Source organism: Suricata suricatta, chromosome 11 (assembly GCF_006229205.1).
Source record: "Suricata suricatta isolate VVHF042 chromosome 11, meerkat_22Aug2017_6uvM2_HiC, whole genome shotgun sequence".
Lineage (NCBI taxonomy): Eukaryota > Metazoa > Chordata > Mammalia > Carnivora > Herpestidae > Suricata > Suricata suricatta.
The window spans coordinates 4,753,706-4,767,147 of NC_043710.1; the positions used below are offsets into that span (position 1 = coordinate 4,753,706).

The 13,442-nt window shown below is 52.5% G+C and overlaps 1 long non-coding RNA gene across 1 annotated transcript; it reads left to right on the top strand.

Annotated features, from left to right (window-relative positions):
* The first annotated feature begins 2,095 nt into the window (after positions 1 to 2,095).
* LOC115306536 lies at positions 2,096 to 5,350 on the top strand. Its single transcript, XR_003915357.1, has 3 exons — positions 2,096 to 2,419; positions 2,831 to 3,023; positions 3,614 to 5,350. It is a non-coding gene; the product is annotated as an uncharacterized LOC115306536 (long non-coding RNA).
* Positions 5,351 to 13,442: the final 8,092 nt, after the last annotated feature.

Below are 13,442 nucleotides of genomic sequence, written 5' to 3' on the forward strand. Positions count from 1 at the left end.
AATAGGACACACGGGTAACTATGATGCCATGCAGTGGTCAGTGGTAGGCAACACCAGCGTCAGAGGTCGAAGAATGCCAGGGGTGCTTAGAGAGGTTGGTCAGGGAAGCTCCCTGACAGGGTGGCATTTGAGCAGACCTGAACAAGCACAGGGACGAGGCACCTGTGGGCGCTCGGTTCCGAGGCAAGGGTGAGCACGCTCCTCCAGGCAGGGGTGTCTGCAGGCTGGTCCAGGAAGCGCCCGGAGGCCAGCGCAGCCAGGGCGGGGGGAGCGAGGGGAGTGCAGTGAGAAACGAGGCCAGGGAGGTAGCAGGTTGGTCCCACAGGGCCTTTCAGGCCTAGATAAGAAATCTGGATTTTATTCTGAGTGAGATAGGAAGCCACTGGTGCGTTCTAAGTCAACAAATGACATAATCAAGCCTCTGTGTTGACAACATGACTCTGGCTGTTGGTGGACAGCCGATTGTGGGGTCGGGGGAGGGAGAGGCAGCAAAACTGCTTGAGCTCTTGGGGAAGGCCTCGAGAGAGATGAGGGGGATCTGGACCAGGGTGGGGAGATCAGTCGGTTGTGGGTTCGAGAGAGAGGAGCGAAGAAGTCCAAAGGCTGTGGCCTGGGCAGCTGGGAAGCCAGAGCTGCAGGACAGAGATGCGGAAGATGACGTGAGGGGTGGGGGGCTGCCGGGGAATCAAGAGTTCGTGCCTGAAGTGGGCGACGCCCCAGCGGAGCTGGGGAGCAGGTGGTGGATCCGCCAGCCTGGAATTCTGGGGCACTCTGGATCTGAGATGTAAATGTGGACGTTTCTTAGGTGGCACTTAAAGCCCTGAGTGTGGACGAAGTTACCTCGGTGAGGACAGGCAGACACAAGAAGGGGTCGGAAGACAGGCCTGGGCCTTCTGTGCTTAGAGGAGCGGGAGGAAGAGACGGTGGGTGGCAGGGCTGGAGGAAAATCAGGAGGCGCGGGCCCGGGAGGCCCGGCAGAAGGCATTTCAGGGTCTCGCGGGGTAAAATGAAGCCCGAGGGCAGAATGCTGGACTTGGCAATGCAGAGGTCACCGGAGACAGGAGGTTTCCACGGCCGCCAGGTAGGAGTGTGCCCGCAGTGGGCCCAGAGGGGGTGGCGGTAGAAGCGGAAAGGGGCACAGAGGAACGTGGGGTCCAAGGAGGGGTTTTGACATGTCGTTTTGTCCTTTGCTTTACAGACAGTGGCCTTAGAGCACACAACACAGTGAAGAGAGCGAGCCAACAGGCGGGGCGCCGATGCCTCGGGAGAGGGAAGCAGCAGTCATTCGAGTGAGGCCTTTGTGACCAAGCCAAGGGCCAGGACCAGTACCCAGAGAGAGGGTGGCCCCGGGCAGGAGCATCCAGTGTGACCGGAAGGGAGGCTGAGGATGTGGAGTAGATGCAGGTGGGAAGGTATAGTGGTTGGGGAACATTCGAGAATCCAGTGTTTGCTGGGAGCCTCTTGTAGCCGGGCGGAGTCAGGCTCAGTGCGCTGCGTGCATCTGCTGGGCTGGAAACTGCACGTCCCTTATCTAGTTGAGTGGATGACTCAGAACACTCTCATTAGGTCGGTGTCCGCCACAGTTGACAGATAAGGAGGCTCAGAGAGGAAAGCGACTTGCTCCATCAGTAAACCCTCAGGCCAGCTCACGCCCGGCTGCCGTCCGCACGCATTTCCCCACCCCCCCGCTGGCCTGCGCCCCGGGTGCTGGGCGCGCTGTTGGAGGAGACGTGATCTACCGTGCGGAAAGTTAAGAAAACAACATAATATACAGGCTACTTCCGGGCAGCTGGGAGTGAGTCCTCAGGAAGGAGAAAGCACAGCGACAGCCACCTCCCACTGCATTGGTTGTCCCTTAGTTCAGCACCTCACCCCTTCTGCAGCAGAATGAATGCTGACCCCCGATCGCGGCTGGGGGGTGGCCTGAGACACCTCCACTTTGAATATTCTTGTTTTTTAATGTTTATTTATTTATTTTTGAGACACACACACACACACACACACACACACACACACAGAATCCGAAGCAGGCTCCAGGCTCTGAGCTGTCAGCACAGAGCCCAACGAGGGGCTCAAACCCACAAGCTGTGAGATCATGACCTGAGCCGAAGTCAGACACTGAACCGACTGAGCCCCCCAGGTTACCCTGAATATCCTTCCTAGTTGTATCATTTTTCTTCAAAATCTTCGGCCAGTTTTCCATTCTACTCCATGATCTGACTGGAGCTGCTGTCAGATGACATGGATGAACTCACTTGTCACGTAAAATGACCCCTGACCCCTCCAGGAAGATTCCGTGCCTGGCTGGCCCCACCTATGCCAACGCGCCCAGCACCACCCGGCCAGGTGCAGCAGGCCCGCAGGAAGTGTCAGAGAAACGTCGATCAGAAGTAAATGCGAAGCCAGTGGCCCATGAAGGGTGAGTAAGCGTGGATGGGCAGAGAAGAGCATTCTAGAGTGAGGGGCTGGGCGGGGCGAAGGCGGCAAGGAGAGGCGGACGCCTGCACCCGGGGGGAGGCGTGCAGACTGCAGCACTTGTTAATGAGAATCAGAGCCATAAACAGCTAGCATTTCAGTGCCTACCGCATACCCAGCACTGGTCTGAGCGCCGTTTATCTCCTCAGATGCCAAACTCTTTATAAAGACATTTTAAAGAGAAGATCCAGGCACAGTGAGGTTAAGTACTTGCCCAAGGGTCACACAGCATGTGAGTGTCGGGAATAGAATCTGATGCCTGCACTCACGTCATAGAGGATAAAGCCGGCACGAGGGGCTGGGGCCAAACACGGGGCCTGGAGTCTGATGCCAAGGAATCTGCCCTTATCCGCAGTGATGACGGCCCCTGAAGGCCGGTGAGCAAGAGTGAGAGAGGGTAAAAATAATCATTCCGGAGAATCTGTCTGGCCAGGCAGGAAGAAAGACCAGCGGGAAGCAGCCGCAGCTGGGAGACCACTGCAGAAGCTATGAAATATTCAGGACATGGGTGCCGAGATGCTGGATCAGCAGACAGACGGCGAAGGCAGGTGGCAAGGCTTGTGTTTGGTAGGGGAGGGGAGGAGAGGGGAGGAGGCGTCCAAGATGACTCAGGATTTAAGCATGGGTGCGTGAGAGAAGGCGGATGCCACAGGCAGAAAAAAATGGAACCTGGGAGGAAAGGCGAGCTTGACCTCAGGCCTGCCCAGTTTAAGATGGCGACAGGACTCCCAAAAGGAAACACCCAGTAGGCAGGGGCAAGCTAGGGGGCTCACCCAGCGGCGAGGCCGGGGGAGGTGGCATCCGGGGCAGGGGGGATTGCCCACAAGCACGATGGGTTCTCAGCAGGGGATGAGACAGGGAGCAGACATGACGACAAGACCAAAGATGGCGCTGGGCCATCCCCTCGAGAAGGTGGAAGGCCGGCAAAGGGGAAGGGAGAGTGGCTGAGTGGCAGGGGAGCCCAGGCAGAGCAGGGACCGGGAGGCTCCGGGGACTCCGCAAACAGCTGGTGTCATGCTGCCTGATGCCAAGGAAGAGAGCACGAGGAGGAGACAGGGAGGAGGAGGCTGGCCCACACCGACTCTGTCCCTGTCCTCACCTCCCCCGCGTCCCTCTGTCCCCATTCTGCCATCCCCAGACGCCACAGTGACTACGAGGGCCACACCCATGGATGAAGGCCACACTGATTCATTCTCTCTCTAGTGACTCAGGTGTGGTGGCAATTTTCCGCCCTCAAACTCAGACACACACACCACTAACATCAGGCTTAAGAAGGTAATTTGCCAAGACACGCAAGGAAATAAAGGAAAGGAACATGTTTCTGAATGGGCACGAGGCCACCACAGCGGCAGCTCCACCTCCAGGACCCGTGGGATCCTCGACATGACGGCTCGTGTCCCCCACGCGTCATCTACCCAGCTGTGAACTAGAAGACAGCTTCGTGCCGAGGTGGCAGGTGCAGGCGGCTGGCGCTCCGGTGCCCGGGCTCCGAGGGCTTCCTGGCGGGCTCGGGACACCTGCGAGCTGGCAGACACGGCCTCCGCTGTGGGAGGAGCACCCCCCGGAGACGCCCCGGAGCCAGGCATCTCCGGACGAGTAGGGTGGACGGCAGGTGGACTGGCCCCGGGGGCCTGCTTGAGCCCTGCTTTGGTCCTCAATCCCTTGAAGGAACAGGCATTTCCCAGGAACCTCCTCTGGGGCAGATGCCTCCACCCCATGGAGACGCTCCGCTGGCTTGGAGGCCGGCCAGCCGCGCCCTTGACCGCACGCCGCCGGTTCTCGTTTCTCGGGGCGGCCTTGCCCACGAAGAGTTAGGGGTTTTTCTGTTTCTAGGTCATGGGAGCGCGTCTCAGTGCTGCAGCACTCTGGCCTGTCTCCTTCGGTGCTGGGATCCTAGTGCAGGGCCGGCTGCGGGTTGGTGCTCCCATCTCCTGCGTGGTCCTGTCCAGCCCGGGAGGGTCATTCCTGTGCCGGCCGATCCCGTGTGTGGCCTCTAAGTCGCTTCTCCTGGGGGTGGCGTGGCCTTGATGGCAGGAGCCCCGGTTCGCAGGGCCTGCTCAGCACGGATGGCGGGGGCTCCGTTTCACTTCCTGTTTCGTCAGGCCGCAGCCCGCGGAGCACAGGGCAGAGCTGGCCCCCTCCTCCCCACGCGTCAGGGACGGCAGCCCGGGGTCCTCCCCCCTAGTCCACCCCGCTGGGGTGCGAACTCGGCCGGCTCCAGGGACGCCGATTTGGGGGTATTTGTCAAAATCACAAGCGCACATATCCCTCGGGTCCACATCTAGCAACTTATCCTACAGACACGCTTGTGCGTATAAAACAACATACAGAAGGCTACTTCTCATCTTGCCCTCTGTAACGGCAAAGACCATAAACAGCCTAAATGTCTGTCACTAAGGTACTGGGAAAGTAGGTCACCGTACAGCGTGGACACCGTTCTGTGAAAAATTCAAGCAGGCTCCGAATGTATTGGTGTCGAAGAGAATGAAATCTAAAACAGGTGAAGAGAGTAAGCGGGGGAAAAAAGGATTCACAGGACAGTGTATGGAATAGGCTGCTATTGGGGCAAACGTGTGTCTTCACTTGTATTCTGCATGACTGTCTCCGAACGGACACCCAGGATACTGTGCCGTCCGTTACCTTTGAGAGGAAGGTAACTCGGTGGGTTGGAAATAGGGAATGAAGGGAAACTTTTCAGTAACGCTACTTTGAATTTTGAACTATGTGGCTATATTCCCATTTAATCAATCAATAAGAGAAAAAATCCTGGGGCGCCTAGGGGCTCAGTGAGTGCAACACTTGATTCTTGATCTTGGCTCAGGCCATGATCTCACGGGTTGTGAGCTGGGGCTCCGCGTTGGGCTCTGTGCTGACAGCACGGACACTGCTTCGGATTCTGTCTCTCTCTGTGCCTTCCCCACTTGTACTCTCTCAAAATAAATACACTTTTAAAAAAAGAAGAAAAACAGACTTACCATGTTCGTGCTGACGTATTTAACAAATTTTAGAAATACTAGAGGGCCGCTGGGTGGTTCAGTCAGTTCAGTGTCCAATTTGAGCTCAGGTCCTGATCTCACAGTTCCAATCATGGGTTCGAGCCCTGCGCTGGGCTCTGTGCTGACAGCTCAGAGCCTGGAGCCTGCTTCAGATTCTGTATCTCCCTCTCTCTGCCCCTCCCCTCCTCAAAATTAAACAAACATTAAAAAAAAAATACTAGAGACAATTCTCCTAGGGGAAAGGGGTCATTGGTGTTACGTATGGCATGTGGCTCTGTGGATGTCTCTGGACTCACAAAGCTGTACTTACTCCGTTCCATGGGAGAGAAGGGTCTTCCACCCGTCCTGGGGGGAGGGGGTGTGGGCAGAGGGGAAGACCCATGTCCTCCTCTTTTTCACTAGTGCCCAGCCAGGTGCCTGGCACTGCCTACACTGGGACATGAGTCAACTGTCATGGTGACCGGTTTCACACTGGTCCCAACATGATTTTTAAAATTGTTTTTAATGTCTATTTATGAGAGAGGGAGAGTGCGAGCGAGCAGGGGAGGGGCAGAGAGAGAGGGAGACACAGAATCCGAAGCAGGCTCCACGCTCCGAGCTGTCCGCACAGAGCCCGACGTGGGGCTCGAACCCATGAACCGCAAGACATGACCTGAGCCAAAGTCGGCACTTAACCAACTGAGCCACCCAGGGGCTGACGAGTCCCAACATGATGAGTCTGGTAGAGGTCCAACCAGGTTGCTCCTTTTCTCATTTAACAAGTACGAGGCACCTGTTAGTGTGAGCAGTATGTGAAATCTGAAGCCTTAAAGAGTTTCTAGTCTACCCTTAAATATATGACAAGATGCCCTTTATTTTAGAGAGAGAGGCAGAGAAAGAGGGAGAGAGAGAATCCCAAGCAGACTCCACACTGTCAGCACAGAGCTGGATGTGGGGCTTGAACCCATGAACCGTGAAATCATGAGCTGAGCTGAAGTCAGATGCTTCATCTACTACTAAGTGACCCAGGCGCCCCAAGATTCCCACCTTTAAATACGATTGGCAAAAGCTAAAAACCTTGGACAGTATATACTCTGTTGGCAAGCTGAGCGGAAACATCTAGGAGCACAAAATTGGCCCAGCCTCCCAGAGCGAGGGATTTGGTAGTGCTAATAAGACGGAATGGTGTTCACCCTCTGACCCAGCGACGCTATTTCTAGGAATCTCTCCCAAAGAGTCACTTCCACAGACCTATAGCATCACAGACACGGGCTTCTTCACTGCAGCTGTTTGCAATGGCAGAATGTTGGAAACCACCTGAGTCCCACGGACGCTGACAAAAACCCCCCTCCCCCGAATGCAATACTGTGCAGCCATTTAAAAAAAGAAGATTTTCATTACCTGATAGAGTGATTTCCATGAAAGATTGCTACCTACGTAGTGTGCTTCCTTTGTGTGAGAAAGAATGGAAAATAAGATATGTATCTGAAAAAAGAACCACAGGAAAAGTAAACTAGAAATGAATGAAGGGGGTAGGTAAGCACGGGGAGGAAGAGAGGACAGGAGGGAGACTGATCTAACTATTGTTTCATACAGTCTCTCGGCTCCCGAATCATGAATATTTTACAAATTCAAAAACATATCAAGAGATTGTTTCAAATCCTAAAACTGAATACAAATAGTAACAGCTGAACCTAACTGTATGTCAGATTGGTAACATAGTTGTACAGAAAAAAAAAAATACAACATTCAATACAGTTCATGGCCTTCCTGAGGATTACAAAAAAAAAAATCTTGATCTTTTCTTACTTGGTTGGTTGTTGATAATGATATTAGGGTAGGAATTCTAAAACCGTCTTGCTGTTTTTATGTGAAAGATATAAAAAAAATGAATATAAAGATGTTGGAAATCAGAGATTGCACTGTGAAAAAAGGGAGGTAAAATATGGAATGAGGAAGGCGAGGAAAAATCCAGAAAAGTCGGATCTGAGTTGGAGATAACAGTGTGCAGAATTTTGTTGTTATTGTTGTTAAGTAAGCTCTGCACCCAACGTGGGGCTTAAAATCACGACCCAGAGATCAAGAGCCAGCCAGGGCTTGACCTACTGAGCCAGCCAGGCGCCCCTGAAACTTTTCTCACTTTATTGAAATATAATTTATCTACAACAAACTTACAGATTTTAAGCATACAGTTTTGGTAAACGTATACACTGCGGTAACCACCAACCCAATTAAGATCTAGAACATTCGATCGGCTCAAAAGTTCCCTCACTCTCCTTTGCCCCTTAGCCCTTTTGTTCCTGATAATTGGTAATTTGCATTTCTCTGTTTTCCCCCCTAAATCAGTCTTGCTAGTGGTTTATCAATTTTATTGTTTTTTTCAAAGAACCAACTTTTGCTTTTGCTAATTTTCTCTGTTCTTTGTGTATTTCTATTTCACTAATTTCTGCTCTCATGACTCATTTCTTGTGATTTAACTTGTTCTCTCTTTTTTTGGCTTATTTTATTTTGCTCTTTGAGCTATAACTAATACAATACATATGTTTCACCATTTAAAAGTGTACAAATAAGGGTAGTGGGGCGCCTGGCTGGCCTAGTTGGTGCGACGTGCCACTTCTGGTCTCGGGGACGTGAGTTCAATCCCCGTGTTGTGTAGAGAGATTACTTAAAAATGCAGTAAAAGGGGGCGGATCGGTGGGTTTTGGTATATTCACCATGTTGTACAACCATTGCCACTAACAGAGAATATTTCCATCAGAAAGAAGCCTGTTAGGAGCCAGTCCAAATCCCCCCTGCCAATCCCTAATCTACCTTCTGTCTCTGCGTAGTTGCCTGTTCTGAACATTTCACGTGAATGTTCACAACATGTGGCCTTCTGTATCCAGCTTCTTTCTTTTTTTTTTAATGTTTTTTATTTATTTTTGAGAGACAGAGAGAGAGAGCAGGAGCAGGGGAGGGTCAGAGAGAGAGGGAGATACAGAATCCGAAGCAGATTCCAGGCTCTGAGCTGTCAGCACAGAGCCCGACGCGGGGCTTGAACCCACGAACGTGAGATCACGACCTGAGCCGAAGTCAGATGCTTAACCGACTGAGCCCCCCAGGCGCCCCTCCGGCTTCTTCCACTTACAGAACGAGCTTCATCCATGTCATAACATGTAACTGCCTCATTGTCTTTATGGCTGAGTATTATTCCACCACACGGATCGACCCTATTTCAGTTTATCCATCTTGGTGGACATTTGGGTTGTTGCGACTTTTTTGGGCTAGAGGATGAATGTGTCTATAAACATTTGTGTGCCTGTTTTTGTATAAATGTATGTTTTCTGTTCTCTTGGGTATATGTTTAGGAGTAGAACTGTTGGGTCGTATGGTAAAAATATTTATTTTTATTTATTTTTAATTTTTTAACGTTGTTTTATTTATTTTTGAGAGAGAGGGACACAGAGTGTGAGCAGTGGAGGGCCAGAGAGAGAGGGAGACACAGAATTGGAAGCAGGCTCCAGGCTCTGAGCTGTCAGCACAGAGTCCGACGTGGGGCTCAAACTCATGAACTGTGAGATCATGACCTGAGCCGAAGTCGGACGTTTAACTGACTGAGCCACCCAGGCGCCCCATAAATATTTAACTTTTTGGAAAACCTACCAAACTTCTTCTAGCTTCTTAGGGTAGAATCATAGAATATTGATTTCAAACCTTTCCTTTTTTCTTTTTTTAAAATTTTTAAATTTTATTTTATTTTTTTTAAATTTTTTTTAATGTTTTATTTATTTTTGATACAGAGAGAGAAAGAGCATGAGAGGGGGAGGGGCAGAGAGAGAAGGAGACACAGAACTGGAAGCAGGCTCCAGGCTCTGAGCTGTCAGCACAGAGCCTGACGCGGGGCTCAAACTCACGAACGTGAGATCTGACCTGAGCCGAAGCCGGAGATCTAACCAACTGAGCCACCCAGGCGCCCCTTAAAATTTTTTTAATATTTTGTTTATTTTTGAGAGAGAGAAAGAGAGAGAGAGCATGAGCAGGGGAGGGTCAGAGAGAGAGGGAGACACAGAATCTGAAGATAGGCTCCAGGCTCTGAACTGTAAGCCCAGAGCCCAACGCAGGGCTCGAACCCACGAACCCTGAGATCATGACCTGAGCCGAAGTCAGCTGCTTCACCGACTGAGCCCCCCAGGGGCCCCTCTAGCAGATGACATTTTAACCAGCAATCAAGTTCAGCATCAGCAATAATGAGATCAGGCAACATTAAATGGTTGAAGTAATGAAACAGAGAACTTGCTGCTCTATAGGATTCTTGCAAGAAGGCTGAACCTGAACCTAATTGCAAGGAAACATCCAAACAAATTCAAATTGGAGAATATTCTACAAGACGACTAGTTTGGATTCTGTAAAAACGGCAGTGTCATGAAAAACAAATAGGAAGGAAGACTCTTCTAGATCAGAGAAGAATCAAGAGACATGACAAACTGAATGCAGTTTGTGATCCCTGATTGGATCTTGAAACTTTTTTCTTCAAGCTGTAATGGAAAATTTAGAACTATTTGGGGAAATGTAATTACGGTAGGCAATCTAGATAATAATACTGCATCATTGTGAAGTTTCTTGGCCACTACGAAAACGGTTTGGCAATTCCTCTGAAGGTTAAACACACACTTAATCATACGATGCGCACTAAAGACCTGAAGCCGGGACCGAAGCGATGCTTGAACCGCCACGTTCACGGCCTCATCCAGAGCGGCCCAAAGACGGGTACAACCCCCAAGTCCATCAGCAGGTGAAAGGCAAAATGTCGTCTATCCCTGCGTCTCAGCCTTAAAAAGGAATGAGATTCTGACCCATGCTAGAAGTATGGGTCAATCTTGAAGATTTGAGGCGAAGGGACATAAGCTGCACGTAAAATGGCAAATACTGAAGGACTCAGTACCCAGGACAAGCAAACGTATGGAGACAGAAAGTAGAATAGAGATTACCGGGGGTGGGGGGTGGGAGGTTTAATGAAAACGTTCTGGAATCGGCCAGCAGCGGGGAGGGCGGCACAAGTAACGGAAGTAGTTAAGGTCACCAGCGGTGCCGAGGCCCGTTGGAGGCCCACCCAGGAAGAACGGAGCCACGCGGCGTGTGTGCTGCTGGGCCAGCCAGGAGGCTGCTGTTCTGGGCGCTTCGGCCCAGCTCCCCGCTTTCCCAGGCCACGTAAATTCTGGGGGGTACACGTAACGAGCGCTGGCTCCCTGGCCTTTGGGGGGATCCGCCTTCGCCCAGCCTGTCGATGCCCAGCCCCCCCCCCCCCCCGCGATTGTGTCTGACTTGAGCCATTCAAGGGGGTGTGGGGGGGAGTGTCTCTCTGTCTCTCTTTCATCCGGGGCCTGGGCCTGCCACGCCCCCTCCATCTTCACCTCTAAAGCTCCGGCTGGCCAGCGGGGCGGCGCAGGGCACTTCTCCCCAGGCCAGGGAATCTCACTGGGCAAACTTTGCCAGCTCGCCTCCCCAGCCGGTGGGGGAACAGCTCTGCATTCTTAGCCCTCCGGCCCAGCCCCCGAAGCGGCTCTGGTGTCCAGTGGCCGAGGAGGAGGAGATGGGGCACCGGCTCCCTGATGCGACACGGCGCCAGGGGAACAAGTCAGGCTCTAGCGAGGGCAGGAGCGTGAGACGCTGGCCACATACGTCCGATCACAGCTGGGCCAGGCGGGGACACCGGGGAAAACAGGAAATTCTGATAGAGAATTTCTGAGAAGAAAGGGGCTGACTTTCAGGTCAGCCTTGCGCCTGCGGTCTTCCCGGTAGGCAGATGGGTCCCCTCCGGTGACCGCCGAGGCAGGGCAAAAATCACTGGTGTCTGCCACCATGTGGCTCTTTGATGTGTGACCCCCAAACTCAGACCCCTCAGGTGGAAAAGGGAACGGCGTAACAGGACTTTTTGGCCGCTGGAGACCGTGAGGGCGGGGCGTGGCCCTGACCCAGGCCGGTGCTGAGCTGGGGCGACCTCCAGAGCTGCGGTGGCACTCAGCTCGGCAGGAATCCTGACACACCCAGCGGGCACTGCAGGGGGGAGCAAACTGGAAAGGCAGGACTGAGAGGAAGAGTAGGACTCCTGGGTGGGCGTGCAGGCCGCCAGGAAATCAAGGAGCAGCTGGCTCGGGGTCCCTCCCGATGTCTGGCGCCATCCCACATCTAGGGACAAAACAGTCCGTCCGTCGTGCCCCATCCCTTCTTTGGTCTGACCCGCTTAACCCTCCCCCAGTTTCCTCAATCCGAGTGCGACTTCAACCTTTGTGACAACAAAAGGATCCCAGAGGGTTGTCGAACCAGGATTCGGGAGAGTGCCCTGTCCTCAGGCCACTCTCCTCTCGATACTCTCTGCTTTGCCCTCCTCAAGTGGCACCTCGATCCCAGGTCCTAAGGGAGTTCTCCGCTTCCCGGGTCACTGGGCGGCTGGTCTAGGTAGTGTCCTTCAGTGCTAGAAGCGGGGGCGGGGCTGAAGTCAGCCTGGAGATTGTGCCGCTGAAGCCAACCTCCTTCCTCTGCAGCAGCGACAGGCCTTGGAGGTCTGTTGGCACCAGGAACACGGTTTCCACTCCTTCCACTCCCAGGTGGGTCACAGATGGGAGAGAAATTTCTCTGGGGAGGAGCAGGCCACTGGCAAGGAGAGCCAAGAATAGACACAAAGGCCGCAAGACCAAAGGAGTTCCCGTCACTGGACCTCAGGAAAGCCTCAGGAGCCTGCGTGGTGGTCTCTGGTGGTTCAGCTCACAGTCCCTCCTGCCCGGCCACCGGACCCCGTTCCCTGGGCTCCCAGTCACTGTCCGGAACGTGCCACCCACACGGCCCGCAAACACCGGCCGATGCGCGTTCCTCCCTTAGAAGGGCGTCTGTAAGTTGCTCAGCTCCACACGAGGGCCTCAGGATGATACGAAGACCACATCTTGGCGTGTCTCTGCCAAGACTCATAGCCCCTGTTCCTTCACTAACATTTCCTACGCGTGTGTGCTGTGCTGACCCAAATCCAGGCCCCGCTCTCTAAGAGCCCACATCCAGTTAGGGCCACAAACATTTGCCCCCCATGTCGCAGGGCTGCTGGGGGTGGGGCACAGTATCTCTTCCCTACTCCTTGGCATATGCACATTGTCTACATGCTTCAAGGCCCCGCTGAAATGCTACCTGCTCCTTGCTGTTCTAACGACATAGTCGCTTAGCAGGGGTGTCTCCAACCTCTGAATGTTCCCAGCAGACCCCTGTCTTTCATGACATGTCACATTCCTCTTGTATTACGTGGTTTTCTATGCATAGTTGGTCTTCTCTGCAGACTGTGTTTTCTTTTTTTGTTTGTTTGTTTATTTTTTTAATAGTTTATTGCCAGGTTGGTTAGACTCTGTTTTCTTGAGGGCAAAGATCATCTTACACTCTCTGGATCCTTCAGACTATGCCACACAACATCATGCACATAGTAGGTGCTCAAAAACCACTCCTAAATGCAGCTTCCCCAGAAAGAGGCTTCACAATTCAGAGTTCCCAGATGTAACAAATAATACATTTTATCATGATCGTAAAAGTCCTTGTTGGGATTTTCCCAATGAATACAAAGTTAGAACTCAGTGCGAGTAGCATACGATTCATATGTATTCCTTATAACGGTGCGTGTACCCAGTCTTATGGAAATGTTACATCAATATAATTCAATATTCAGCTATTTCTGTATCATCGCATGTACGTGCACACCTCTTCTTCTTTTTAATGTTTATTTTCGAGAGAGACAGCGCACAAGCAGGGGAGAGGCAGAGAGAGAGGCAAACACAGAATCCGAAGCAGGCTCCAGGCTTTGAGGTGTCAGCACAGAGCCTGATGCGGGGCTTGAACCCCACTGTGAGCTCATGACCTGAGCCAAAGCCAGACGTTTAACCGATTGGGGCACCCGGGCGCCTCGGTGCTCACATCTTCTATGAATCCTAAGGAGGGAAAAGGATCTTCTGCATTGTGTGGTGCTGGGCTTTGCACCCTCCC